Source organism: Adiantum capillus-veneris, chromosome 11 (assembly GCF_014529385.1).
Source record: "Adiantum capillus-veneris isolate H3 chromosome 11, ASM1452938v2, whole genome shotgun sequence".
Lineage (NCBI taxonomy): Eukaryota > Viridiplantae > Streptophyta > Polypodiopsida > Polypodiales > Pteridaceae > Adiantum > Adiantum capillus-veneris.
This window is the reverse complement of record NC_140941.1, coordinates 80,171,319-80,183,099: the sequence shown is the minus strand read 5'-3', so window position 1 is coordinate 80,183,099 and position 11,781 is coordinate 80,171,319. Positions and strand designations below refer to the sequence as shown.

Here is an 11,781-nt window from a genome sequence, read left to right as displayed (position 1 = left end):
TTATTTTTATTTTTAAAGATTTTAAAGCTAAGTTTAGAAGTTAAAGATGTAAAACTTTTAAAATAAGGTCTCCAATGATCCAATGAGTACCTAGAGTTTTTTTTTAATTACAAGGTAAAACTTTGAATTAAAGAAAGTGAAAATGTTATATGGATCCACAAGTAGGGGGAGGGTCACCCCGAGACGCTAAAGTTTTAAGACTTATAACTTAAAAACTTTTAAAGCGAGATGTTTTTTTTTAAAAGCTTAGAGATGTAGTGATTTTAAAGTGGGATCTAGCCTCATATCAAGGCCTAAACTTCATGTCTTTTTTTTTCTTTCAAGGGCTATTTTACCTAGCAAAACAATCTCAAAATTGCCTGTCATTTTTTGTATTTATATCTTTAAGTTAACGTTATATATAACAAATTATATAAGTTGATTGCACTACACAAATCATATGAAAGGGGGCTTGAAAAGTTGCATGTCAAAAAGAATTTTTTATCATGCCTGGCAAGCCTGGTGATTTTATCACTTGTTTTTTGCCCGTCCATTTGCCTCGAGATCCTTACGCTCAACCCACCGCCCGTCAATTTCACTGCTCGACCGCATTTAAGACCACGTGTGATTTAATGTTGGGGTATGGTTACCCTTGCCGTATGCTCTGTCACTGCTCTGGATACTTTCCTATCATCCCCAATGTCTGCTTCTACATGCTCTCCCATTGCAGCTCGGTGCCTACCCATCATCCCCAATCCGCACTAGCCCCTGCTGTGCTGTCGTCTCAATCCAGAGCAGCCTCTGCAATGTTGTTGCCTCAATCGGGATCCTTTGCTGTGTGCCATAAGCGTCGATAGCCCATCCCTTGCTTCCTCTAGTCCCAATTACATGTCGATCATCTCCCTCTCACGTGTCTCCATGGCCGTCCCACCTTCAAAATCTCTCCTCTATTATTAGTTGCGTGCACATAAATAATAGAAGGCAGAGAGAGAAGAAGAAGAAGAAGAAGAAACGTCGTAGGAAAGTATTCTAAGAGACCTTAAAGATCTGTGTGTGTGTGTGAGAGAGAGAGAGAGAGAGAGAGAGAGAGAGAGAGGTGAATCTCTACAGATTCTCTCGAAGAGTTAGCCACAACTAGCCCACATTAGTGTTGCTTAAGCATGTGCAAGCAAGAAGAGACGATGCAAGAAGCAGAAGCAGCAGCAATTTTGCCATCGCCTGTGTTGGCTAATCACCTCCTTCTTATCAAAAGCCAGTCCCTATCCTCCACCTCGAAAACCTTTGCAAATCTCGTTCTCTGCATCATTGGCACTGGTGTCCTTGGCTTGCCCTACTCTTTCAGCACTATCGGATGGGCCATGGGCATCATTACTCTCACCTTAAGTGGCGCCGTAGCTTATCATGGTATGATGCTCCAGATCCGCTCCAAGCGCTTACTTCGCAGATCCCATGGTGATGGCCTTCTGATAGCCAGCTATGGTGATCTCATGTTCCATGCATTTGGCAGACGCGGACGACTGGCGGTTGATACTCTGCTCTCTTTGAGCACATGTGCTGCTGGAATTTCATATATCACCTTCATGAGCCAGAGTGTTGCCTCCATAGCATCTTCTGTTGAAGGTACTCAGCTATCTTCTTTCATTTTTCCTTCCAATCAAACACAGATTATGTGCGAACATTCAGGGGGGCGCCGGTATTTATCAAGTAATGTTGTTGGTCTAAGCTGGTTGTCATCATCGACATACACATGGTTCATTTTCCCCTTGGAAGTAGCCCTGGCCGCAATACCCTCGGTGACATTGTTAGCTCCTTTCAGTGCAATTGCAGACGCGGTTAATTTTGCAGCTCTAGCAGCATTGATGGTGTCTGACATTTTGGAGATAAAGAATAATTTGGGCTTGCAAAACATAAAACCGATAGTGAATATGGTTGGGATCCCATCTGCTTTTGGAGTTGGGGTTTATGCTTTTCAATCCTCAGGGATAATGATACCCCTTGAAGCGTCAATGGAGGAGCCATTGAAGCTTGGATCATTGATGGGAGTGGCCTTTGTGTTGAGTGGTGTTGTATATGCTGCGTTTGCGGTTTTGGGGTATGCGGCGTATGGCGAAAACATACAACAGGTTATCACTCTCAATCTGCCTAATGGAATAGAGGCAATGCTAGTGAAGGCTGCAATAAGCCTATCTTTGCTGTTGGCCTTTCCATTAGTGCTGAACCCAATGTTCGAACTAGTGGAAAGACGTTTCGCAAGAAGGAAGCTCTCTTTGGGGTTAAGAGCTTCGATTGTGTTTGTCATATGTCTTATGGCGACTGCGATAAAGCAGTTTACGGACTTCCTCTCGCTGGCAGGGAGCAGCATTTCATGTCTGTTAGGGTTTATTCTTCCCGCAGCTGTACACATCAAAGTGATGAAGGAAGATGTGGAAAGGCCAACATCATCTTTAATCTATGCTGCAGATTATGTGCTGATAGTGTTTGGATTGATATTTGGTGCATTCGGCACCACAATGTCCTTTCTCAAATTCTTCTGACGCACATGGCGATGTCTATATTGGTGCTGCACGAATTGAAAGACGGAAGATTTCTATGAGAAAGCAGGAACTGACGATGTGGGTGCCATATTGGTGGTCTTATGTACATTGTGCACTCTTGTTCAACAGCTGTAAATGTCAAAGTGCACTACTATCGGCAACCTGTGGCGGCAATACTCTGCCCATGTAAAGGTACTCAATTTCATAGTTGTATAGAGTAGTTATAGGGTTGCCTAGTTGCTTTGTGCATTGGAGCGCAATAATCAGTTTGCCAAGAAGCTCTAGGCTAATTGTTCTCAAATTGTAATCAGTCTAATGCCCTCTCAATACAACCTCAGACAAATTGAAGAACTGGATTTATGAAGAAGGGTGGCCATAGACTCTCTCTCTCACAAGAAGATTTAGATATTTTCTCACCTAGGAAAATGGAGTCTTTTTCAGTTGTTCATACAATACATAACATCATGAGCTTTTGCTCGAGAGGCACCACATACCTAGCTAGGTACGATTGGGGGTAGGGGACCCCCGGCCCCCCCACCGGGCCGACGGTCCCCTACCCTCAACCGTACCTAGCTAGGTATGCGGTGCCTCCCTCACAGAAGCTCATGATGTTGCTCAGTAAGGCACAATGTGAGAATTATTGTAAGAATCTGCCCAAAATTTCTTGTGTGTCTCTCTCTCTCTTCATGTCCATGCACGTCTTCATTGGTGTTCGGCGAGTAATGACCACTAATTTGTTTGCACATTGTGGCTGCCAATGGGATGCTTACCTCCATCCTTCCTTCCTGCCTACATAAGATGATGCCTAGTTTATGTCTCTCTTGAAATCAAGAAAAGTATGTCTTAGCTTACAATCATACCACTCGATAATTCAAGCAAATTGAAGGGGAAATTTCCCTAGATTTAAGCAAATTGGTGCAAAAATGTGAAAAATTAGCATAAATTTCTAAAATCTCCTCTTTGAAAATGGATGGATAGAAATTGTGTATGGTTGGAAAAATTGACTTTTCTCGAACAGTACTAGATAGTGTACACTTGTTTACTATTATCTCATCACCCACATAGTCAGTTAATGGTGCTCATAGGCATGAAGATATTGGGCACAAAATTGTCATTCCACTTGTTTGTAATAATACACACATGAAAGACGTCTTCGACAACAATCATGGCTTAGTTAATATGCAAAACGTCAATGCTTTGCACCTTTTGTCCACATAATAAAAATCCTACAAAGGTTTGCAATCCCTCAACACTATCTAATACGGGGTATTAAATGAAGCTAAGGCGGTGGAATCAATGGCCGAGAAGTGCGGGCACAAAACCAAAGGCATGTGTAGACGTCGGATATGAAAAAGTAAACAAAAATAGGAAAAGTAAACACGGACACGAAAAGTAAACAAGGGCATGAGGGCGGGATAAAGGCCATCTTTATAATAATTTGAATTCACATGGTTGTCGATAAGTCACATGCACCTGAGTGGTTAGCTCACTGTGCTTCCATCCTTGAGGTGGTGGATTTGAATCTTAGACCGATCCTCGATCGTTGATTTTTTTTTTGTACTGTTCCCCACCTCAAGGTTTGTTGGCTTCAACTCCCACCGCCTTGGGGTCATTAAGACCCCATGCCAAATAGTGTTGAGGTTTGCAACCCTTTAAGCACTTTGTTGCCCATCAAGCTAGGAGGGTTCTCCTTGGGACTCATAAATAAAGAAGGGACTACTTAGGTGGTTCTACATTAGGGAGTGCTTAAGATGTGATTGCTCTATTTAGTCACAGGAAACCTCCCATGTTTCAAGGTGAAAAAGAATCATGACCAAGACGCAATCATCTTGAAGAGACGTGCACTTGTCTCATTAGCATTAAAATTTCAAAGGGTCTCTTTGCCATGCGCGCAAGTAAGTCTAGATGGCATCTCATGACCTGCCATCTATACATACTAGTACTAGTATAAAAGGGGGAGGGATTCTGTCCCCCTGCCACATGGCTCAATTTGCTTGCTCAGGCCAGTGTGGCCTGCAGACCCTGCAAATTTGTTTCGTATAAAAGGGGAAGGGATTCCGGCCCCCTGCCACATGGCTCAATTTGCTTGCTCAGGTCAGTGTGGCCTGCAAACCCGACAAATTTGTTTCCTCTGAACCCAGCGAGCCTATGCGAAGAGAGAGAAAGAGAGGCAGCACGCGGCTTGTGGTCAACGAGAGAAGGAAAAGGCGGCAGGCTGGGTGGGTGATTGCTGAACATCAGGCTCACGAGTCACCATGCCGGCGCATGGACTAAAAGGGTAGCCCTGGCCCCTCTTACCCTCAAGTTCTCGCTAAAAGCAAAACATCCCACAATTGGGATGCTTAGGATGGTGTACCATGGATAATTCACCATGAATAGGGTAAAGGGGCCAGTGGTGGGCCAACTAAGAGGCGCTGGCCATAGCTTCCTCCCCCATTATCAGATTCGAGTCGGAGGAGGCGCAAAAGATGTGCGTTGAAGAGAGGGTTTCATCGTAAAAATCTGAGTGCAATCTGCCTACGATCGCAAAATAATACATAATGTAACGTATTCTCCAATGCAAAATGAAGCTTCTCACGAGTTAGAGACATGCAAGGCACAATAATAATCAGTTTTTCAACAAATCAAAGAAAGACACATCACCAAGATTCCAAGCATATTCCAATTTTTTGGCTCTAAATTGAGGAGGTGTAGCTTTGTTCTGTTACCCGTCTCGTTATTGGCCCCTTTACCCTAGATAGTTTCGTCATTAAGCCAAAAATAATGAACTTGAAAACTCCAAAAATATCCCGAAACATGATCATCCACTCAAGTGCCAAAAATAGCCAAAAAAACATACGAGTGCGAAAAAACAACATACGTGATGGAAATATAGAAGGATGAAGTGTTGAAGAATGGTCCTTTCCAAAGACTTGTAACTCAAAAACGAAAGAGAATCAGTGTTAGCTTGTGAGATGTCAAAACATTCATCGCTTGAAACTTAACAACTACCGTGAGTATGTCATACACATTTTGAAAAAAGATGTAATAACCAGAATCTTTCAAAATCTTGTCTCGGTAGCCTAGGGCGACGAGCTCAGCGATGCGCTGGCTAAATCTTGTTCTGGAAAGGCAAGGCAGCTTGGAAATAGGCGAAGAGCTCGACGATGTGTTGGTTGAACAAGTAAGGCAGGCCACAGCTGCGCACGACGCCATGAGGGGGAAAGGAGGGGACCGTTTCATGAGTTTTTTTTTCAATTTATTCAGCACAACTGATTCCACGCACGCTACTCATCAGCATGGCTTAGAGCAGTAACTGCTGCTGCTGTCTACATGCGTTCGAACCCTGCATTCATATTCCTTTCACAAAAGGGCTTCACACGAGATGAAGGGGCAAATACCTTTGTGTGGAGATGGAATATGCCTGACTATTGAATAAGTTGATGAAGCTACCAGAATGAGATACTCCAAAAAAAAAATCATAATCCTTTTCTGAGAATTGTTACAATTTAAAAATAGCTCTAAAGTGGCATAAAAACACATCAATTTACAAACCACTCGCTTCTATACCAAATGAGCATCGAAATCATAGAATCAAAAGCACTCAGAGAGACAAACTTTCTCTGTGCAAAATAAAACAAACATTTCACTCACCCAAAACTTCTTCAAATTCTCTCAACATGAAACGGTCCCCTCCTTTCCCCCTCATGGCGTCGTGCGCAGCTGTGGCCTGCCTTGCTTGTTCAACCAACACATCGTCGAGCTCTTCGCCCATTTCCAAGCTGCCTTGCCTTTCCAGAACAAGATTCAACCAGCGCATCGCTGAGCTCGTCGCCCATTTCCAGGCTACCGAGACAGGATTTTGAAAGATTCTGGCTATTACATCTTTTTTCGAAATGTGTATGACATACTCTCAACATGAGAAAAGAAAGGTTGTATTAGTGCCAATAGTCTTGCATAGAGCATATGCATTTTGAGGACTATGGTAAAGTTATACATTCCTTGTTATACGTGCGTCTTGTGGTGGTGACAACATCGTTGTGACTTGTGGCATCCTATTGCTAGGTTTTGCTTTGGCAAGGATCAAATGGTGTGATGTTTGGCTCAGAGGATTATCTTCGTTCAGATCTTGTGGCGAGTTGATCCTACTGTTGGTGGTGGTTCTTGCGCAACCAGTGATCGAGCTTCGGACTCTCCCCATCTTGCGATTGGTAATAGTTTCTTGTTCGTTGGTTCGTCGGTCCTATGTGGGTGAGGGCTTGCATGGTGGCAACGGGTGATCTCCCAATGGCAACCATGCAAGATGTTGGTGTTCCTTCCTGAAGTGTCGAGGGTGGCTCATTGTTCAACTTGAGTATGCTGTTGTAAGTGATGTTCTCCTTGTTAATTTTCTTGGGGTAACTCCCTTGTTAGCCAATGTAGACTTGTTATGATATTATAATTCCATGGCTCATTTTGAGCATGGCTATTCTTGTAATTCTTTTTGCTATGATTAATATATATCTTGCTCACATTAGGTCTCCCCTGTCTCTAAAAATTAAGAAGTCTTTCAAATCATCAAAAGGGAATATGGGAAGAGTGAGTTTAGGGAATGAAAAGACAGTGGAAGTGGAAAGTCAAAAGATTTTTTTGTGTTTATATAAAGAGAGGTGATCCTAGTGTACATTCTTACATTTGTGTTTTCCTTTGCTTAATTTCTCTTTAGCATTTTCTTATCTTTAGAGTGTCCTTGCACAAGGCCTGACTCTCCCGGGAAACAACCAACTACTTGCAAAATTGTTTGCAGATGATTCTTTCCTCTTTTTGAAGGCGCATCCCCAGATTGTAAGGAAAGCTCTGGAGATTGTACAAATGTTCTCTATAGCTTCGGGGTCCTAGCGCAATATAGAGAAGTGAAGTCTGATCTCCTTGTCGGAAAATGACTCATTTGACCCTTCCGACTGGTCGGGGGAGATTGTTACAAAAGGGAATATTTTTAGACATCTGGGAGCCCCCTTGGGGGTGGACGTAACCCACAAACAAAGATGTCAGTGGGTCCTGGAAAAAAATCAGAACAAAAATGAGTAGGTGGGAGTATGTTCTTCTCCCATTCCCAAGTGGATAAAAGTGATTAATGCCTTTATGCTCCCGACTAGCCAACTTCTCAAGATGGCTAAATGTCACTCGAAAGAGTTCTTAAAACCGGTAAAAAGATTTCTATGGAAAAATAACACAAAGTCCTCCAAGCCATGGAAATGGGCTTGTTGGGAGTCAGTCGCTCGGCCAGTGAATCAAGGAGGCCTCGAAATTCTCAACCCTGTGGCCCATGCAGAAGCTTGTTGTGCCAAATTTGTAGTCTCCTTGGCTAAAGAAGACCAGGCTTGGGCTATCATGACCAGAGATATGCTAGGAGCAGCTAAACTTGGTTCGAAAGGAGGAAAGTGGAGAGCGATAGAGTTTCATGACAAACTTTTAGCCCCGACGTGGGTTACACTAAGTCTGGGGGACGGCTTAGGGGAATTGGTAAGGAAATGCAATAGAGCAACGGGAGTCCTAAAGTGGGGGGAAGAAACCAGATACTTCAAGAACTCCATTTTGCATTGGTCCCCCTGGCTTTCCAAAGTTGTAGATCTACCGCAAAATCCCTATTGGATAGAAGCAGCCAGGAAACTGAATAACAAGGGTCTGAACCGACTGGGGGACTTCTGGGACAGTAACAACAAGCGTTGAAAAACCACCGAACTTCTGGTAACCCAATTCCAACTTAATAGCTAAGAGGTTTTCCTAGTCAACAAAGTGATGAAAGAGCTTGACAATGCAATGATGCCAATCTGTGACTCAGAGTTTGACTGTAATGCTTGGAAATGGCCCAAAAGAAGCCTCTTATGGAAACCCTATTCTAAAGGCATTTACCATTCAATGATGCTAAAGAAGAATTGGTCTAGCCCCCTTAACAATATATGGAAAAAGCAATGGTCGGAGGAAAGGTGGGAGCAAGTAATGGAGAACATCTGGGCGCCAAAGGTTCCGTATCACATGAAGATATTTCTATGGAAAGTAATTAGGGGTGCTCTTCCGGCGGGGGTGAAGATTCAGGAGAGAGGGATAGGGACAGATCGATGCCTGGGTGCAGGATGGCTATTGAGGATGTGACCCACCTTTTTATGGAATGCCCAGCTATCAGAGGCCTTACATGAAAAATTTGCAAGTGGGTCCAAAGAACATGGAAAATTGGTTTTTTCAAGACTGATTTACTCCTTGGAGGTAAGAACATGGGTAGCCCTGCCATCCTCATTTGTACTCAAATTATCAGGTTTTGCTTTTTACATAATGTACGGCAAACAAGGAACCGCCGTGTGTTCGAAGGAGTTCCTGAGGTGGCAAGCTTCGCATAAATTATACAAGAAAGAAGAGTGCTAATATGGATGCTTGGGTGCAAGAAAAACTTGGATGATTGGTCTAGGGTTACTTGTACCTTGTTGTCAGCGGAATGCTTAGGTAAGGGGAAAATCATGAAACCAGAAGATTAGTGAAGAACATGATAATGAACTTGGTGTATCAGGGCATGGAGGTCGTTAGGGGTGGCTCCCTAGATAGTTGATGTAAGTTTGGTCTCTGGATGGTGTCATGGCTCGGCATGAGCATGGCAAGTTCTTGTAATTTTTTGAGATGATCAATATAATTCACTCACAATTGTGAGTTTTGCCAAAAAAAAAAAGAGTGTCCTTGCACTATGTAAGTAGTGAATATATTTATTTTGAAGCCAGTAACGACCCCATTTTTTGTTAAGTGGAATGTAAGAAGATGCTTTTAGTGGCTTCAAGGGGAAAGGAGGGAAGGTGGCACGTGGAGAGAGAGAGAGAGAGAGAGAGAGAGAGAGGTTCCAAACTTCCATGTGCCAATACGACGGACGAGCAAGAGAGAGGTTTATTTTGCCTAGCTGGGAGACAAAACAATCTGGAGAGGAAAAATTCATGGAGCAGTGGAATGGGGAGCGCAGAGTACTTGTGGAAGCCAAGAGGTGTGGAGGAGCTCGGTAGCACCAAATGATGTGCGGTCAACAGGAGCTGCAATGGAGTGCAGAGAGGGAGCGGGGGGGGGGGGGGGGGCATGCAAGACACAACGCTTACAGAAGGGGAAAAGCAGAGAGCGATTGGATTTTTTGGGAACAACATTAGATGAAAATCTACAGAAGACAAGGGATCATGGAAAAAATGCCACAGAAAGTAGATCACGTTGGCATTGAGGCCTCTCTTTCTTTGCTACAAACGGGAGCGCGGAAGGCCCTGCAAAATAATAAAACTAGATACTATAGACGATGAAACACACAAATATGCATACTTGGCAACCATCCTTGTACATAATCAAGCTGCACATGAACACAGAGAGAGACAGAGAGCGAGATAGGGCGAGAGAGCACGTGCAGGCGCACCTCCTAGAGAAGAGTGCTACGCCAGCACGGCGAGAGAGAAGAGGGGAGAGGAGAGAAGAAGTACACAGAAATTGGGTGCAATCTCCCCCCGTGCAAGAGTGACCATTTCCCTCTTGCACGTATTTCATCTAAAGATTTCTTGAATGGTCAATTTGAGTACAAACTGGCCGGCTGGTCATAAATGGCCAAAGCTCATAAAAGAGCACTTGAATAATAAAATGTAATATATATATATATATACTTTCATTGGCATAGGCCTAGCTTAGTCCAGCCTTTTCCACCTGTCGTAAAAATAGTAAAATTCAATTTCATAACATACCTCTCCATTGGAAAGCAATTGTCCCTGGTTGTGAAGATAAAAATTTGCAAACAATACTTGTAAAAAATAATTATTAGAAATCTGCATCAAATAGTAAAATAAAAATCCATAAAATTAGACAACATTGCTTATGCTTGCCGTCATCTACATACTACCTATTCTAGTGTCCCATACCACTAAAATAAGCACTATATGTCATACCCTGATGAATCAGGATATCATTGGTCACACTCATCATCAATCTCATAAATGTCAAGTCTCATCACATAAACACTGTCGGGACAAAATAATCATTAGATACCAAATCCCAATCCAATTCCAATTCCACAATATAAGTCCAAATCCAAATCACTTTCATTATGTACTTGGGTAACAAAATCATACCAATTATAGCGGTGGCCAGCCACTGCAGCATGATTTTGTGATTGGTATTGCCTAAACTGGCGAATCTACACCCGACGTGCTGCCTAGATCGGCGAATCGCCACTTGTGCTGCCTAAACCGATGCACTGATATTATGTAAACTTCTGAATCTATTGTGTGTTGTGTGCTGTCTAAATCAGTGAATCGGCACAGGATGAATGTTTACACATTGCCTAAATCGGTGAATATGTGTGCTTGGGACTAAAACAACACTGATAAAAAATATATGTGATGTATAGGAGGGACATACCTGGAGGATATTCTGCATCTGAAAATGTACGCACCTGTGTGTGTGGTGAGCGTGAGGCTCTTATACTATAACTCATGTGTTTAGCAGTGTAACTCTCATACTACTTGAAATCCTATTATTGTAAACACCATTTGTTATACCATACTTGAATCAAAAGGCCAACGATCCAATTTATCTTTAAAATTGTTAAGAATGAGTGTACGAGTGAAATGTATGGCCACATAAGTAGAGTATATGCAAACATCATCCCTGCACCTATCTAGGTAACTAAAGAGAGAAGTTTCGATGCCTTGTTAGAATACGCAGCCCATGTGCTGGGTGAGAGTTTCAAAGTTTCATAAAATAAGCACACAGAATTTCAATATTGTAGTGTGAGGAGAGATTTTGCAATAATCAACCGTACTATCACTTAAAAAAGAAAATGAGTTATTCAACAATTTAGATATCTGGCAGCAACAAATGTTTGTAAAAACTAAATACAACATGAATATATCCCAATGACTAACAAAATTGTATTGTAAAATTGTGGATAAAGTGTCAATATACGTGTGATAACCGAAAGAAAACATGGCCCATCTGTGAAATGAAGGTAGGGTAAGTTGATGATTAGAATTGGGATGCGAGGTAGAGATTCATTAACGAGTGATACTCACTCCGAATGGTAGGGGTCTGCCTAGTCGTAACCATAGTATGAGCTAAGAGTGAGCTTAAGAAGAATATCAAAAGTACAACACCAAGATCACGTACTACCTACATCGGTTGAAATCAAACAATAAAATGGGGTGGTTTTGGGCAATTAGCACGAGGTATCTAACTTGGTTACGTGACAAGGGTCTCCCCGCTTCAAGGTCTACAAATTGTACATATGTAGATAATTTAGACTCTT

At 42.5% G+C, this 11,781-nt stretch overlaps 1 pseudogene; it reads left to right on the top strand.

Annotated features, from left to right (window-relative positions):
* Positions 1-997: 997 nt before the first annotated feature.
* Positions 998-2,880, top strand: LOC147447525 (amino acid transporter AVT3B pseudogene; annotated as a pseudogene).
* Positions 2,881-11,781: the final 8,901 nt, after the last annotated feature.